Genomic DNA, 16,202 nt, shown 5'->3' with positions numbered 1-16,202 from the left:
GCAAACAAGGAAGATAAAACAAAGTAAGTAGTAAATTCACAACCCAGAGGTAAGTGGAGGGGATGAGACCCTAATTTGCATGTGCCTTGCACATATGACCTCCGTTTGTACGTTGCGGGTGGCCGTGAGCATTTCCGTGTCACCAAGCGCTGTCCTGCCGCGTGTTGCTTAGGCATGGCCCACAGCCCACCTCGGGCGGCTGGAGCGACGCAGGTCCCTGGGCTGATCTGAAGCTTTATGAAGTTGTCCATGAGGGGCGCCTGGGGGCCCGGTCCGATAAGCGTCCAGTTCTTGATCTTAGGTCAGGTCATGATCTCATGACTCGTGAGTTTGAGCCCCATGTTGGGCTCTGTGCTGACAGCCCGGAGCCTGCTTCAATTCTCTCCGTCTCTGTCCCTCCCCTGCTTGCGTTATCTCTCCCTCTCTCTCTCTCTGAATAAATATATTTTAAAAAATAATGCTCTCCAGATGATTGTTTCCCACAGTAGTATCTGTGAAATGCATTCCACGGTGTTATTTTTACGGCTTTATTTCACACCCTGTATGGAGTGACATAGTTTACTGAACCAGTTTCTCTAAGAGCAGATTCTTATAGTAACGTTAGTACTTTGATGTTGTGAACAATTCTGTAAGGAACAGATTTCTTGATTTTCTGCACACTTGTGCTTATGTCCTTGGCATACACTGCCTGAGGATCCCTGGATTCTCTGCCTAATGGAGACGCGCATCTTCCAAGCCCCAGATGCCCATTCGCCCGGCGTGTGGGCCATTTGCTCACTCACTAAGCATGTCTGTCTGCCTGTGGCCGTTGCTCTGGAGGCTCCGGGGCTCTGAGCAAGGGCTGCTGAAGTGAGGCCGTGCGTGAGCAGCACGTGGGGTCCCGTCCAAGTGGGGTTTCTGGATCACCGAGGTGGTGGGGGAGGGGACCTGCATTTCTGACCGGCTCCTGGGGCCCCTGGGCCACTGTCCAGGACCCCAGCTGGTGCGGCCGGGCTGGGAGGAGCAAGGAGTGAGGCTGTCCCTGCTGCTTCAGCACCGCGCCCGAGGCTTGGCTGACATATCTGACCGTTGGCCGCGTGTCCTGGTCCCCAGCTGGGGCTCCAGGTCCGCACCAGGGCGTCGGGGACCTTGCCCCCCTCCCCCCGCACCGGCTTCATGACCAGGCGGCCCCACCCCGCCCCGCGCCAGCTTCATGACCAGGCGGCCCCCTCCCCCTCACACACCGGCTTCATGACCAGGCGGCCCCTCCTGTGGGCTCTGCTGGCTCCTGCAGTTTTCCACCATCCTTCTAACAATCCAGTGGAGTTTTAAACATACAAGTCGCAGATAGTACTTTCAGGACCGTTGCACCTCTCGTCCAGCCCTGGAGTAGTCACGGCCGGGGGGACAGGGTGTCTCACTGGCCGTGTGGGGTGGGGCGGCTCGCTGCAGACAGGGACAGGGCAGCGTGGCCTCGAGCCCAGCGCCCACCTCGTCCTCCGCGGCGCGGAAGGGGTGCCAGCAAGGGAACAGGCAGTGCGGGGCCGCTGTGGCCCTTCTCCAGAGACCGGCTGTTTCTGCATCTGCAGAACCTAGTTTGGGGTGCCGGTGCAGGGGCGGGCTGGCCCAGGTGGGGAGGCGGCGCCGGGGGCCGCCTGGCTCGTGGTGGGGCGGGCGGTGGAGGGCGGGTAAGTGAGCTGCAGGCCTGAGTCTCAGCAGGACAGTCTGGACACAGGGGACACGAGGCGGGAGCCCACAGGACTGTCGTGCGGAGGTGACACACGCCCTGTGCGCCCAGATCCCCTGGACTGCAAGACTAACGTGGAACTCTCAGGAGCAAGTGAGTTGCCGAGGTGGAGCCCTGGGCACAGGTGGAGGAAGGGGAGAGAGGTTTTCTGGAAAGTTCCAGCTGAGCATCTCGCTCCTGAACATCTCAGGTTCTGTGCACCCCACCCAGGGAAGTAGTCTGCGTGGTGCGCTCCACGGTCTGTCGCTGGACACGCCGAGAGGGCTCTGCTGTGCACGTCACACCAGGCGCCCTGGGTGCGATACATGTGCGCAGGCGGCCAGCCCTGCGCATGAACTAGAGCAAACGCTGCCTTATTAGGTGACTCCCTGCCAGACTCGCCGTTTCCTGTGCGCTGTGATCTGCAAAAGTTAAATATTTAGACTCGGTTCTGTTTGAACACTTCTGCCAAAATGTGTTTTTAGGTTCTCTCCCCTTGCCGGGGGCGGGGCAGGCATGCGGTCCCCTGGCCTCGGAGGAGGGGGCGCCTGGGGGAGGTGACGGGAGATGGCTGGATGCAGGCCTGGCTGTGGTCACTGGGGCGGGGCGGGGGTCCACAGCCATATCTACAGACCGTGGTTCCGAGAGAGTTAGGTTAGATGTCAGGTCATGAAATGAGCCTCAGATATATGTTCGATTCACTTTGATGAAAGTCTTTCCCTCCCTTGGGGCGCCTGGGTGGCTTAGTCGGTTAAGTGTCAGACTTTCGCTTGGGTCATGATCTCGCGGTTTGTGGGTTCGAGCCCCACGTCGGGCTCTGTGCTGACTTCCAGCTCAGAGTCTGGAGCCTGTTTCAGTCTGTGACTCCCTCTCTCTCTGACCCTCCCCTGCTCACGATGTCTCTCTCTCTCTCTCCTAGAAATAAATAAAAATATTTAAAAAAAAAAAGTCTTTCCCTCCCTGGTTCTAAGGCTTGCATGTCTGTTCACGCCCGGCATGGAACACACACTCAGAGCGGCACTTGGTGAGCGGCAGGAGGGGCGGGGGGCACGGGGGAAGATGGAGAAGCCCGTCGGGGGCCAGAGGCTGAATGTCTCGTGAGGGAAGGCAGAGCCAGGCCGAGGAGGGAAGTAAAACACAGCAGAACCATCCGAACCTGCTGTAAACACTGAAAAATGAACTGGGCTGCACAGCGGGGCCGTCCCTGCGGCTGCGGGGAGCCTGCCGGGGACACAGCTCGCCAATCCAGCTCCGCCTCTGTGAGCGTCCTCTCCTGTGGGGACGGCGGCGGTCCCCTGTCACTGTCCCCTCTGAGAGGCCGCGGTCCTGTCTCGGGCGCCTGGATTTCACCGACCACAGCTCTCCACGCCCCGTACCCCACCCCGCTCGTCGCAGCAGGTGCAGGGGCTGCGTGCACTGTAGCCGGCGCTCCCTCGCTTGGCCTGCAAGTACGTCGGGCTGAAGCCGCCCCGGCCCAGCGTGGCGAAGCCGCGGCCCCCGTGCAGCCGCGGTGAGGACCCGGACGGCAGGAGATACTTGTTTTGAAATGGCCATTTGCCGCCCAGCACCCACGCATTCGCCACGTTCGCAGAGTCCACACACACACACGCCCAGCACAAGGACCTTCGCAAATAACTGAAGTTATGGTCTAACTCAGCAGTTCCTACACTTCTTGGTGTAAGAATCCGTTTTACTCTCAAAGCCCAAACAGCGTCTCCCCGCTGGGTTGCATCTGTGGATGTTTATGGGCAGAATTGAAGCTGAACCTGTTAAATACATGGGGACACATTCTATCTGCCACCATCACACGTCAGTCGTGACAGTCAAAAGGCACAGGACACGCTGATGCTTTATAGAGCGGCCCTGGGGCCACACTTCGAGGACCGCTGCGCCGAAGGAGGGACGAGAGGCAGAGGCGTCTCAAGCAGAAGAGAAGCTCTGAGCCTGCGGGGTCACCGGCGTTGGCTGAGAAGAAGTGGATGGACTCGGAGAACTCAGGGAACACGAATCCCTTGCTGGTGCGGAGAATTGGGGGGACCCTGAGAATGTGGGGCAGAATGAAAGAAAGGGCTTTGTGGCCGGGCCTCGTCAGCCCGGGGCCCACGCCTGCCCCACGCATTTGCAGCTTCCGTCCCCCGTGAGACCGCTGGGCCCCTCAGCCCCACACGGCTGCAGTCAGGCACTTCCATTTCTTCCCCGAAGGCAAGCACGGGGTATGCTTTGTGTGCGGAGCATGAAGGGCCCTCCTTCGAGGATTTCCTGGAAAAACACCCCCCGGACAGGGGATTCAAGCCCCTGAATCCTTGGAGATACTTGTTTTGAAATGGCCACTTGCCCGGTGACATCTGTCCATGTTAAGGATAATGTGTTGGGACCAAAGTTGAAGTAGGTTGTGCTCTTCTGTCTGCGCCTCGGCGCCTGTCGCTCCCAGAGCTGTGCCCACTTCTCGACGTTTGGTCTTTCCTGTCCTGCCCCCGACACAGATGGCTCTTTTGGGTGCAGCGACCAGAAGTCACTACAGAATGTCAGGATTTCTCGGCGGGGCCCGTCTCGGGGAATAAATGCGCCGCGGCCGCCCTGGGGCTGGCTGCCAGCGGTTCCTGGTGGCTGGAAGGCGTCACTGTCCTGCACCCGGCCCCTCAGTGACCCGGAGGCCATCGGCTGCATTGTCACGGCATGACTGGAGCTCGGGGCCAGGCACGTCCCTGCAGTGAGGCCGCGGGCAGGGGTCGGTCGAGGCTGTGGCCGCGATGACACAGCAGCGGTGCTCCGCGTGCCGCCGCCCGTCCTGTGAGCTGAGCCTGGGCCTGGGCGGCCACGGTGGGCCACACTGGGTCGGCCTTTTTCTTCATGTGAGGCTCCTGAGAACGTGGAAGTAGCATTGACCAGGGAGTAACAGCTTGGATGTGTCCTGCTTCGGAAACCATCACCTATTGCACGGAAGCCGCTGGACGTCCCTGCGCCTGTGTCACCAGAGGACCCGCAGGTGACCACAGTCCTTTCTGTCCAGGCACTTAGCTGATGGAAATTACCGGGTGCTACTGGTGGCAGCGCCCTGGGTGGGGGACGCTAGGGGAACGCTGGGGGCCTGCTGCCTCTGTGCCTCACATCCTTGCCTGTCGAATGAAGTGAGAGCAGCTTCTAAGGTGAGTATCTGTGAGTATCCATGAGTATCTGTGAGTACCCATGAGTATCCGTGAGTACCTGTGAGTATCTGTGAGTATCCGTGAGTGCCCGTATCCATGAGTATCTGTGAGTATCCATGAGTATCTGTATGTTTCCATGACTATTCACGAGCTCCCCAGAAGCGGTTAGGATGGTGCCCAGCGTGTATTGACCCTCAGCACTCCTCAGTGATTAGAGTTGAATGAGATTATGAATGGGAGGTGCTGCTGTGCTGAAAAGACCTGTAGGAATGCGACTTGATTTTCTATAAATCGTCTAGAACCCGTCGGAAGACCGACACCGTCCTGGGGTCCTTCCTGCTCTAAGTGGAGCTTGCTCAGCTCTGAGTAATCGCCTCGCAGATACAGCCCGCGTGCTCCCAATCGGCCGGGCTCAGGCGAGCAGCCACGGGGCTGCGTGCAGGGCAGCGCCCCAAGAGCAGAAGGGGCTCCACGTGGCGTTTTCGAAGAAGGTTGAAGAATTCCTGTAGGATTGAGTTGCTTCTGGTGACACCATATTGCTCTTCCTAAAAGAGCGGCTTCTGACATCACTTCCTATATTAGTCTCGGCAAAAACACCTGCTACGTGGGCTGGGTGCAGATCGTGGTGTTTTGCCATTATTTCCGGGTGTTGGAATATCATTTCTCTCTGGTTCTAAGGGTAGAAAATCGTTAAGTAGCGGTCTTGTCGACCGCAGTTGCGCTGACCTACCCCGGAGGCCTCGCCTGCTGTATTCTGCACAGGGACAGGCGGGTGACCACGGCCCTCTGTGCAGCAGGGCTTGTGCTCATCTGGTCTTTTCTGGCTCTCACAATGAAGATGCAGGCGCCGGCCGTTTTCCTCGGTTTGTAACTGAGGGACAACCTTTGAAGGGTCAGCTCAAGAATGCACGGGCAGAGGGTTTGCGCCGTCCCCACACGGGACACGTCCAGTACACAGGCTGTGCCGTGTGGCACAGGGACGTGGCTCTCAAACATCTGTCATTTGTGCCAAAGTGCTACTTCTGGGTTTTCCTTTTCTCATCCAGTCTTTGCCCTATCGAAATGCAAAGAAAACTGGTTTGAAGACATTTGGCCAACTCTGGATATTGGCCTGAGTGGACACAGTGTATTTTTTTAGAGATTTTTTTTTAATGTTAATTTATTTTTGAGAGAGAGAGAGAGAGACAGAGACAGAGGGCAAGTCGGGGGGGGGCGTGGAGAGAGAGAGAGAGAGGGAGACACAGAATCTGAAGCAGGCTCTAAGCTCTGAGCTGTCAGCACAGAGCCCGATGCAGGGCTTGAACCCACGGACTGTGAGATCATGACCTGAGCTGAAGTCAGACGCTTAACCAAGTGAGCCACCCAGGCGCCCCATCCCTCATTCTGTTCTTACAGGGTCACAGGACAGTATGCGGAAGTTGGGCTCCATGCCTATGATTCCTGTAAATATTAAGACAATGACCCTGGATTAAAAAGTTAACCTTAAAAGGCTTCCTTTGGAATTAATTGGGTGGCCGGTCACACATACGTGTTGCTCATGGGCAAAACCTTAGCATTAAGAACCCCATTTGGTGTCTTCCTGAACCTGGACATGTGGATAATTATATTCCATTCATATTGTGAGTTTCAGGGTCGCCTTCTGCCCAATCCAACATTTCTAGAAAATCAAACTGTAAGAGTGCATTTCTTTTTCTTTTCTTAAATTTTTTGCCTTCTTTGATCATTTCTGTCATGTAATTAAAAAGAAAACCACAGGAATTCCATGACTGATGAAGACAATATGAGTACAAATCAGGGAATCGGTGCTAAGAAAACATGGACACTTCTCTGTCGACATGTGTGACAGACAAAAATATTTGCCTGCTTACCGTTATCTGGTCACTTGTCACACCCAGCACTTTGGGGCCATCATGGCTCAGTTCCAGGCTGTCTCTGCCACTCATTGCCTAGATTGGGAAAATAATTTAGCTTCACTGAATTTGTAAAATGACAACGACGATCCCCCTTCACAGAATGAACGTGCGGCTGAGCAAGTTAATATGGGAAAGATCTGTAGTTGATTTCCAGTCTTTGTTCATCTGCAAAATTCATACAGTTTTGAGTGTGGTTTTACTGAACAAAGTGCTTGTTATTTTACCTCTGAAATACTTGTACGTGTGAGGCGTCCTTTTGAAACCTCGAAATGCTTCACAGACCGACCCCCCCTTTGGAAAGCGGTGAGACTCTGAATGTTCACGGGTTAGACGACAGATACTCACACTCAGTGGTTGTGTGTCCAGTATCATGGGAAGTAGCTTGCATTCTGCGAGCCCCCAGGGCTTATTTGCCCTTTAAAACAACAGAGCAAAGGTGTGAGGCTCATTGTTGATTCAGCGTGTGGACCGGGTGGGTGTGCGTGTACCCCTGAGTGCTTGTGGAGGTAAATTGGGGGATCGTTGGCCGTCCAGAGAACAGCGCTCTACACCTCTCACCGGGCACTTGGTCACTGACTGCATTTGGGCTAAATTATCTGTGCTCGTATCGGGCTCACTGATGCCTGCAGGGTTCGTCATGCTACCTCCCGTGTGTCTCGTAGCCTCGGATGTTACGGTCCGGGTGTCCCTGTACGTAAGGGAACCTAAGATGGCCCCTTTGGTTCCCTGAAAGCTGGCCTCCAGGGTTCCTAAAGCACAGATATGATCAGGGCAGACTTTAAAATCTTACGAGGCTTTCCGTGCCGTGGCAACCCCTGAACCTGGCTCCGGTGTCCCCCCATCTGGCCCCTGCTGCCCTCCATGTCCACCTCTTGCTGGGGACCTTCCCTCTGCAGCCACACATCCTCGTGGGAAGCCCAGCGCCCCGCACACCATGTTTGCTGAGCACAGGTCTGTTCGGTGAGCGTGTAATTCATTATATACACGTTAAAAGCAAGGATCGTAAACTAATAAGGGAATATGACAAAATGCTTGGAGAAGTAAGATATTTGGTATCTTAATTAGGAGTATTTTTTGAGGGAATTTTGAAAATACGATAAGGAGAGGCAAAAAAAAATAGAAGATACTGGTTTGGAAGCTTATGCCAGAATGACTGTTGTGTCAGAGAGCTACTGCTTTGTAGCTCTGCTTTGTACCCCAGAATGTTCCTGGGAATCAGCGATCAGTGTGTTTCCCACGCACCTGCTGATCTTGGCTGGGCTCTGCTCCACGTGTCTCATCCTCCTTGTGTGAGTGAGAAATGAGAATGTTCTTGGAGCACGGGCAGGGGTGAAGGGAGGCAGGTCCACGCGCCTGCCGAGCCCCAGCGAGTCTGATGCCTGCAGACATCCACCAGCCAGGGGGCTCACATGTGTGGACCCGGAGTATAGAAATGCTGCGGAGACTGGTGACAGGGAGGGGCAAGGATGGGCCAGCAAGGCCATCGGGTGAGTCCTGGAGTTAATGTAATTCTCCCTGGTGGGAGGCACCGGGGGAGGTGAGACACGGTCACGGATGAGGGTGGGAATCGGCTGGGCAAACAGGGCATTTCTAGCCTTCTAGGCTGCGGCCGCAGTGATAATTGGGACTTGGCAGAGGCCGTCAGCAGTAAACAGACTCCAGTCCACGCACGTCAGAGCTGTGCTGCAGGCCCACGAAATCTTGGGAGTCAGGCCAGCCCTCAGTAACGAGATTTCAGGCCGGCAGAGAACACTGAGGACGGTACCAGGGAAGCGAAGAGGAGGGGTGGGCGCAGGGGCTGTTCACGTGACACGTCCGACCACACAGGAAAGCTGCTCCTAACTCGCAGGCTCTTGCAGACAGATTCACTCTGATGTTAATCGGGGTCCTTTGGACGTGGGGCCAAACAGACTTTCTGCTGGTCTTACTCGCAGTTTTTAAGGGAAACTTTCTTTAGGCAGTTAAGTCAGTCCTTGGAGGCCCAAGAGCTCTTACGGACAAGCTACCACTGCAGGCGCAGAGTCACACCAGCCTGGAGGTGCTCCCGTCCTGTTCTTTCCGCCACGTTTCGTGGTCGGAGTTCTTTGTTTCGTAGACTCTGTATACACACCAAGTCCTCTTGGGAAAAGGAAGAAGACTAAGCTTTCGTAAAGTGCCACTTGCTGGGGACTGACTGTGGGTTCTCACATGTATTAAAAAAAATTTTTTAATGTTTATTTTTTTGAGGGAGGGAAGGAGAGAGAGAGAGAGAGAACATGAGCAGGGGAAGGGCAGAGGGAGAGGGAGATACAGAATCCCAAGCAGGCTCCAGGCTCTGAGCTGTCAGCACAGAGCCCGACACGGGGCTTGAACTCATGAACTGCAAGATCATGACCTCAGCCTGAAGTCTGATGCTTGACCAACGGAGCCCCCAGGCGCCCCTTTCACACGTGTTTTGCACATCACTGAATTGAGGTACTACCCATCGTAAAATACATGAACAAAAGAAAACGTGTTGCCAGTTAAATTGCGACCGATATTTTCTCATCTCTTAGAATTCCTATTTTATTCGTATTTTAACAACTTTTAAAGACTCATTTAGATATGAGTTTGTTTATTGAGGATATTTCTGTACAGTGAGATGCGTGTAGCTCCGGTAGGTGGGAATGATCGTGTAAGTCACACTCCATCAAGACAGAGAAGGATTCCATCACCGAGCAGGCTCCCCCAGGCCCTTCTGGGTCAGCGCCTTCCCAGAGGCAACGACTGTTCTGATGGCCATTGTTCCATTATTCCGTGTTACTCTTATCTGGGCTAGAGTTTCGTATAAGTGGAATAATGCACTATATACGCCCCTGTTCCTGTCTTTTTTGCCCATTATAGAAGTTTTGAGATTTATCCTCATTGAGTATATGTATTACCCATTTATTCTCTGTAATTTATATGTATAATTGCATATCGCATGTATACACCACAATTTGTGCTTTTTCCGCTTAATGGATATTTTCATTTTTTCTGGGTTAGGGCTATTATAAATAAGGTTGCCATATATGTTCTTTTACATTATTTTATGGATGTTTTATCCATTACTCTTGAGTAAACACCCAAGAGTAGATTTCCAAAGTGTTCCTATCATTTACACTTGAGTGAGAGTCTCAGTGCTTGGCTTGGTGTTCTTTCTTTGAGCCACTCTAGTGGTATCCAGAGCTATGCCACTGTGGTTTTAATCTGCATTTTCCCGATGACCAGTGATGCTGAGCAGTGTTTTCAAGTGTTAATTGTTCAGTCACATATCTTTGAAGTATCTATTCAGACATTTGCCCAATTTAATTATTTGTCTTTTTTATTGAGTTGTAGGAGTGAGTCATTTATATAGCCTGAATCTTTGTCATACGTAAGACTTAGGGACGTTTTCTCAGTCTGTGGCTTGCCGTTTTACCTTTTTATTGGTATGTTTTGGTGAGTATACGTCTTCAGTTTTAATAGAGTCTAATTTACTACATATTTCTTCTGTACTTAGGGCTTTCTATATCTGAGCTAAAAAGCTTTGTCTAACCCAGTGTCACAAACACAGTCTCACGTATTTTCTTTAGACACTTTATTTTTTTTTTTTTGCCTTTTAATGTTATATTTAGGTTTTTTTTTGTTGTTGTTGTTTTTTGTTTTTTTTTTTTTTTTACAAATAGTTTATTGTCAAATTAGTTTCTACATAACACTCAGTGCTCATCCCCAAAGTGCCCTCCTCCATGCCCATCCCCCCTCCCCCCCACATCCATCAGTCCTCAGTTTTTGTCAGCATTCAAGAGTCTCTCATGGTTTGCCTCTCTCCCTTTCCCCCACCATTTCCGCCCTTCTTCTCCCCCTTGTTCCTCCGTCAAGTTCCTCCTAATCCTCCTATACGTGCAAACATATGATATTTGTCCTTCTCTGCCTGACTTATTTCGCTCAGCATAACACCCTCAAGGTCCATCCATGTTGCTACACAGGCCAGATTTCATTGTTTCTCATTGCCATGTAGTATTCCATGGTATAGATAAACCACATCTTCTTGATCCATTCGTCTGTTGATGGACACTTAGGCTCTTTCCATGTTTTAGCTATTGTGGAGAGTGCTGCTATGAACATTGGGGTACATGTGCTCCTATGCCTCAGCATTTCTGTATCCCTTGGGTAAATTCCTAGCAGTTCTATTGCTGGGTCATAGGGGAGTTCTATTGTTAGTTTCTATTTTTTAGCTTTTATGTTTTGGTTTCTAAATCATCTCAAATCAATTGTTGTCTGTGGTGCGCTTTAGACTTTATTATTTCTTTTTTTTTTTATCGGAGTGTAGATAGCCTGTTGTAGACTCATTTGTTGAAAAGACTTTCCCTCTTTGATTTGTTTTGGTGCCTTGTTAAGTATCAATTGAACATGTATTCTGGGGTCTGTTTATGAAGTCTTTATTTTTTCTCATTATCTATTCAGCTGTCCTTATACCAGTCACGTATCATCTGGAGAAGCAGCTTTATAAAGACTTTTCAAATATGGCAATATTAGTCCTTCAACTTGGTTCTTTTGAAAGGGCACTTTGGATATTTCAGGTCTTTTGATTTTCCAAATACATTTTAGAATGAAAATGCCCATTTCCACAAAACAGCGTCCTAGGACTTTTATAGAACTGCGCCTGGGTGGCTCAGTCGGTTAAGTGACTGACTTTGGCTGAGGTCTGATCTCACCATTTGTGAGCTCCAGCCCCACATCGGGCTCTGTGCTGACAGCTCAGAGCCTGGAGCCTGCTTCAGATTCTGTCTCCCTCTCTCTGGCACTCTCCTGCTCACACTCTGTCTCTCTCTCTCTCAAAAATGAATAAATGTTAAAAAATTTTTTAAAAATTGTGTTGAAACCACAGAACAATTGGGAAGAATGAACATTATAACATCACTGAGTCTTCTGATCCATGAACATGGTATATCTCTCTCCACTTGTATTGGTTTCATTTTCCTCAGCAGTGCTTTTTCAATGTTGTACACATTTTTTCATAAATATAGTTCATATTTTTGATGTTATTGGAAATGCCATTTATTTTTAAAAAAATTTTTAAATGTTTATTTTTGAGATACAGTTACAGAGGGAGACAGAGCGTGAGTGGAGGGGGGCAGAGAGAGAGGGAGACTCAGAATCTGAAGCAGGCTGCAGGCTCTGAGCTGTCAGCACCAAGCCCGATGTGAGGCTTAAACCCACAAACCGTGAGATCATGACCTGAGCCGAAGTCAGATGCCTAACCATTTGAGCCACCCAGGCGCCCTGTAAAATCCCATTTAAAAAACAGTATCTTCTAGTTATTCCTTGCTACTACATAGACAGGTAATTTTGTATAATGACATCATATCTTGAGAATTTGTTATATTCGGTTATTAATTCTAGCAGGGTTTTTTTGTAGATGGTTTAGATTATTTTTATATATATAATTCTATCATGTGTGATTAAAGAAAGTTCTACATTTTTCTTTCCAGTCTTTATGTGTTTCTAATTCTTACTTTTAATATGTTGCCTAGGATACTCAGTATAATGACAAATAGAAGTGGTGACAGTGTGTCCAATCTTAGAGTGAATGTATTAAGTCTTTTATCCTTAAATCTGATGTTAGCTGTGCATTTTAAAAATATATACTTTTCAGGAGCATCTGGAGGGCTCAGTTGGTTAAGCTTCTGACTCGTGGTTTCAGCTCAGGTCATGATCTCACAGTCATGAATTCAAACTTCGCATCGGGCTCTGCGCTGACGGTATGGAGCCTGCTTGGCATTCTCTCACTTCCTCTGTCTCTGTCCTTCCCCTGCTCACTCTCTCTGTCTCTCAAAATAAATAAATAAACTTAAAGACATTAAAAAATATATATGTTTTTTAGTAGATAGAGAAGATTTTCTTCTAATACTAGCTTTCTGGGAGTTTTGCCATTTAGTAAATGAAGTAGTTCACCTTAATAAAAATGAACATCAAATTTTCTTTTTACAAAAATGGATAGTTTTACTGTAACTAGAAACATTTACATTTAGGGTATAATGTTATTAAAATATCTAAAGGAGTTACTGAGTATTATTTCTAGTATTTTAAGTAGTCCCTTTAATTTTGAAAGACGGCCTATCCTTCTTTCTAAATATACTCATTTATTATTCCATTAGCTCTTCTGACCATCTTATGAGGCAGTGAGACTGGTTTGGTACTATTTGGCAAATGATTCCATCATTTACATGACTTCCCTAAAGCCGTGGGCCAGGTCAGACTAAACAGTCTTGACTCTGTGTTCCTTACATATCTTGTTTAATCGTCTGTACTTCACATCGTGCAAGCTGCTATATATTTGGAAGAAATTTAAATAACAATGCTGACTTCAAAAATTAAATTTTTTTGTCTCTTCATCTATAGGAATAAATAAGATGAGAGTAAATAGAAAATAGATTCTGTCAGTATAAATTGGATATGAATTAACATAAGTACAATGAGCAAGAATGATTAGGATAACGTATAAGTACCCCTTCAATACCAGCAAATCGTTTCTGAACAACTCTTAACGACATTGGCTGGTGTTGAATGGCACAGTTATGCGATTCTTTAATATGAGGGAATGTTCCCAGGGCAGAGTGTCATGCGGATGAAGGGACACAGAGTGTCAGTACCAACCATCCAACCACCCAACCCGCTGGGTGTCGCCCCCCCTCCCCCAACACAAACAGCAGAAACCCTGTTGTGGAGAATCTGGGACCAGGAGAGGCGTCCTTGCAAGCTGTGCCGACAGCTACGAGTGGGGCAAAAAACTCAGAGTCGAGAAGAGACTAGAACCTCCTCTTGACCTGCTGGAGGCACAACTCTGCATCTGTGGTGGTGGACACGGAAACGGGCAGCAGCTTTGGATACCTCAGTGTCTTAGAAACTTCCCAGGATTCTGTGCCTGTCGACAAGTCAACACTGAAACCCTAACTATTACTGTGAAACTCTAGGAAGGTGAGCTACAGAGCAGCTCACTGACACAGCATTCATACCCACGAACCGTGGCCGAACCCAAAGCTTGGGTCTGGTTTTTAGAGTGGATGTAATTTCTTTAAATGTATTTTGGGCATCGTCATACTAAAATCAAGTGGGGTACACTTAGTGAGATCATCAGTTAAGGTTTTTTTTCTTTAAGTTCAAAATGTCCTGCAGCAATTTGTTATAATGTGATTTCCTTCTGGTTGTCAGATTACCAGACAAATTAGAAGTCACCAAAATCTATTGCTAGTTTGGGAGCTAAGATAATTTTAGAAATTAACTCATTTTTTAAATCCAACCAAATTTACAGAGGTAGTTTTCTAAAAATATAGAGTGCTTATATGAGTGTAGAAATGAAAAATCCGTAGAAACAAGTTAGAATTGTACTCATGTTTCTACTTTAAGATTTTCATGAAAAAATATTAAGGCTGACTCTCTCCAAAGTGCTAATTACTTCTGAGGGTTCTGCTCAGCATGGGCTGTGTGGCCCAGGAGGCCGTGTGTCTGAGCCACACACATCTGCAAGCTCGTGGAGTCGGGGCTCAAGTGCACGTGCGCGGATGGCACGAGCATGAAGGGAATGGCCTTGAAGAGAGAGCAGTGCAGTCGCCACAATGTGTTGGGTTAAGGGGCTCACCATACCAGCATGGCTGCTGGGAAGCCGCTGTCTACACTGAGCCCCACCCAGGGCTCAAACTCATGAACCATGAGCTCATGACCTGAACCAAAGTCGAGCTGAAGCTGGACGCTTAACACACTGTGACACCCAGGTGCCCCTCCCCGTGTCCTTTTCTAATGCTTTGTAGGGCCTCCCTCAACGTGCTTCTGGACCTTCCTTGAAACCTATTTCTATGGTCCCTTTCGAAGCTCCGCTTCTGTGTCTCCGTGTTTGAAAGTTTCTGGATTTGTGGTGAAATAGGACTTCTGTTGCTCTGTTCTGCATTTATGTACACTTACACGTGCTTCATGTCCTTTATGAAGAACAGGTGTCTGTTTCATCTCCCTGTGGCCACAGCGTGAGCTGCGCTCAGGTCCCCTGGGGCTGGCACTGCCTCGGGGAGGGAGGGCCACTTTCCAAAGCAGAAATCAAGTTTCTGTTTAGCTTCTGTTCCCAAGGGTCATCATTGGTTTGTCTAAAGATCTTCTAGGGGCACCTGGGTGGCTCAGTCAGGTGAGCGTTTGACTTTGGCTCAGGTCATGATCTCACGGTTCGTGGGTTCGAGCCCCGCGTCAGGCTCTGTGCTGACAGCTGGGAGCCGGGAGCTGCTTCAGATTCTGTGTCTCCCTCTCTCTCTGCCCCTCCTTCCCCCCTTGCACTCTGTCTCTGTTTCTCTCTTAAAAATAAATAAACATCCCCCCCCCAATTTTTTTAATTAAAAAAAAAAGATCTTCTTCCTTCATTTTGGCCCTTACCAACAGAACACATAACTACATTTCCCCAATAAGTTTGAATTCCCCACACGGAGCCAGACTTACCAAATAAAATTGCTTAAGTTAACATTTCTAACCAACCAGGGTGTTTATGCAACAAACACAAAATTTCTTCCGACTCAGCTATAATATCTTCTATATTTTACAACACTCTTAGCGAATTTTAAGAGATTGTTGACTTAATCTTATTTTGCTTATGATGAACCTTCAAGTATGAAATAAAATACTCAAAGGGACATTTCAAGAATTTCCCGGAACCATTTCTATAGATACAGAATGTCCTTGGATGGAGCATGAGAAGTATTTTGTGCCCAGATAATCACACCATAAATTTTGTTCACTAATAAAATTTCTGAAAAGGAACCAGTGGATGTTACAGTGAGCCGTGTGTTTTCCAGGGGCGCGTGCTGGGAATGAGCTACTCTCCCGAGTATGTGGGGCTTTGTAGGCACGGGCTGACTGCTCTCAGGATTTTCTCCGGGAAGACGTGGCTCGACTCTGTCCTCCATGGGGCTTCTCATGGTCTGCAGTGACTCACTGGGCAGTGCGGCCACAGATGCCAATCACTGCCCTTTTCTTCTTGCCAGTTTCCATGTTGTGGTTGGAGTGGAAGCTTCTTTATGATGATGATGTAAGCAGGGCTGGGTTTTATTTATGTATCTATGTGTTTCTTTTTCTTTAAATTTTTTAATGTTTATTTCTGAGAGAGAGAGAAAGACCGAGAGAGAGAGACAGAGAGAGACAGAGAGAGAGAGCATGAGCAGAGGAGGGTCAGAGAGAGAGGGAGACACAGAATCTGAAGCAGCTCCAGGCTCTGAGCTGTCAGCACAGAGCCCAACACAGGGCTCGAACCCACGAACCACGAGGTCATGACCTGAGCCGAAGTCGGACACCCAACCAACTGGGCTACCCAGGAACCCCAGTATCTGTGTATTTCTTGAGTGAAATCTAGAATATATGGAAAAGGACAGAACTTACAGGGAACAAATTCAAATTTAAAAGAACTGGGTGATGGTGTTAGAAGAA

The 16,202-nt window shown here is 49.1% G+C and overlaps 1 protein-coding gene across 3 annotated transcripts in view; it reads left to right on the top strand.

The window, feature by feature from the left end:
• SMOC2 (SPARC related modular calcium binding 2) overlaps positions 1–16,202 on the top strand; it is a 150,557-nt gene that overhangs the window by 90,497 nt on the left and 43,858 nt on the right. The gene's annotated exons all lie outside the window — the stretch shown is intronic.

This window comes from Hyaena hyaena, unplaced genomic scaffold (genome assembly GCF_003009895.1).
Source record: "Hyaena hyaena isolate Hyena2069 unplaced genomic scaffold, ASM300989v1 scaffold_1214, whole genome shotgun sequence".
Taxonomy (NCBI): Eukaryota; Metazoa; Chordata; class Mammalia; order Carnivora; family Hyaenidae; genus Hyaena; species Hyaena hyaena.
This window is presented reverse-complemented; position numbering and strand designations above follow the sequence as displayed.